The 2,382-nt window shown below is 41.6% G+C and overlaps 1 pseudogene; it reads left to right on the top strand.

Annotated features, from left to right (window-relative positions):
* The first annotated feature begins 397 nt into the window (after positions 1 to 397).
* On the top strand, positions 398 to 1,625 carry LOC142458605 (zona pellucida sperm-binding protein 2 pseudogene; annotated as a pseudogene).
* Positions 1,626 to 2,382: the final 757 nt, after the last annotated feature.

Genomic DNA, 2,382 nt, shown 5'->3' with positions numbered 1-2,382 from the left:
CTTTCACTGGAACTTTTTTTCCCCAACCACATTAGCCCATTTAAATTAGACTTTTCCACATTTTTTTTCTTTTATTTGTAGCACCTGCTTCAAAAGGACCTTGCATTCTCAAATTAAGCTCACCTTTTACAACTGAAATATTTTCTTTTCTAAGTGTTTTTCTTCCATTTGTTTTCTCACCTTGGCATAGTGATTACATGGTGTGCTGCTAACCTCAAGGTCAGCAGTTCAAGACCACCAGCCACTTCATGGGAAAAATATGAGGCTTTCTATTCCCTACAGAGTTACAGTCTTGGAAACTCACCAGGGTAGTTCTAATTTGAACTATAAGAATTGACTTGATGTCAGGGAGGTTTTTGGTTTTTTTTAGATCAATGAACGTGGGGAGGGGGCATCTATGATAGTCTGCAAAGTCAGCAAAAACTTACTCAAAACAAAAATTTCTGCAAAATGCCTTTCTTCTCAGTTCTTCTTATCACTCAAGCTGACTTTCCACATTTATGAGATGACTGTGTCCATGGTAATTCATCCTGAGTGTGTCTGTGACTCACCAGTTTTTGTAGTTACAGATAAGCTGTACCAAAGATGGATTTATGGAGTTCAAGGTCTACAGCCACCAAACTAAACCAGCTCTGGACTTGGATACCCTCAGGGTGGGAGACTCATCCTGTTAGCCTATCTTCAAGGCTCAATGTAAAGGTGTAGCCCAGTTTCAAATACCATTTAACAGATGTGGAACCAGATATGAGTTTAAGGACAACAAGGTCATCTATGAAAGTGTAATACATGCTTTCTGGGAGGATCTTCCCAGCAAAATTTCCAGGGACAGTGAATTCACAATGACAGTGAAGTGCTATTAAAGCAGCGATGACATGTTCATCAATAGCAATGTCGAAAGTCATCTTCCTCCAGTGGCTTCAGTGAAGCCAGGTCCACTTGCTTTGATCCTGCAAACTTACCCAGATAGCTCTTACCAGCATCCTTCTGAGGACTGCGAATGTCCTTTGGTGAAATACCTCCGCCAACCAATTTACATGGAAGTAACAGCCCTAACCAGGACTGACCCAACATCAAGTTGGTCTTAGATGACTGTTGGGCAACTACCACATGGACCCAGCCTATCTCCCCCCGTGGAATATATCGTGGATGGCTGTGAATATAACTTGGAGACCTGCCAAAGCACTTTCCACCATGTTCAGTCCTCCGTTACTATTCCTCATCACTATCAGAGGTTGGGTATGAAGACGTTTGCCTTTGTCTCGGGCACCCAAGCATTCTCGAGCCTGATCTACTTCCACTGCACTGCCTGAATCTGCAACACACTCTCTCCCGAGTCCCCTCTGCGTTCTGTGACTTGCCCTGGATCACCTAGGAAGAGGCGAGCCACAAGCACCACCGAAGAGAAAACATTAAGTCTCCCCGGACCCATCCTCTTGTTATCAGACAGCCCTTCACTTCTTGAAGACCTTGAGGACTTGAAAGAGCCCAAGACCAACGAAGACGCTGCTTCTAAAACCAATCTTGCTGCGGCTGCTTTAATGGGTGTTGTGGCAATTGTAAGCCTCATCCTGTATCTACATAAGAGAACTCTAACTCCATCTATGATATACCAGTCATCTGTTTGATCTTTCAGAAATTCAAAAGTGATTTATTTTAAAGATTAGGCTTCTCCACGACTTTCAAGCCTTGGGAAAGAATAGCAAATCCGTTTAGATTTTTACTTTCTCTTAGAATTCTAATACATTGTGTAGAGTCAGAAGCAGATATTTAATTATTGTTTCAAATTAGTGGTTTTCTGATGTTAGGATGAAAGCAGGTAAGCAATTGGAGCACAGCTCCCTTCCTCTCTTAGGCTCGGACTTAAGAAGCAGCCATGGGAGTCTCCAATTTTACTTAGTGCGACAGTACTCTCACTGAAGCTGCCGAAAGCAGTCACATAATTCACTTTTATCTCCAAATGTCTGCTCGATGGCCCATGTTCCTCTCCAGGGCTGCTCTTGTCACTGCCCATGTTTCACCTTTCTCCTTACCACTTGTCATCATGGGACATATTTCATATTTGCAGCTTAATTTGTTTATGGTCTGTCTACCCCAACCCTACATACATGCATACACATAGTAGGTGCTCAAAAATGTTTGCTAACTAGTTTTCAATTGATCTTTTCTTTAATAAACCTAATGTTGATTCATTAGACCTCTCCTTAATTTTTTCCCCATAAAATTGTTGGCATGGCTTCCAGTGCTGACATTTTGTATAATTTCACTGGGAATTGACACAAGCTGGGTGATGAATGATGTTCTAAAATGACCATATTATACCATAATTCCTCTCTACAGTTATTTTCGTTGCTCTTAAATTTCAAAAATCCTGAGCTTTGTTTG

Source organism: Tenrec ecaudatus, chromosome 10 (genome assembly GCF_050624435.1).
Source record: "Tenrec ecaudatus isolate mTenEca1 chromosome 10, mTenEca1.hap1, whole genome shotgun sequence".
NCBI classification, from domain to species: domain Eukaryota; kingdom Metazoa; phylum Chordata; class Mammalia; order Afrosoricida; family Tenrecidae; genus Tenrec; species Tenrec ecaudatus.
The sequence above is the reverse complement of the archived record's forward strand: the minus strand, read 5'-3'. Positions and strand labels throughout refer to the sequence as shown.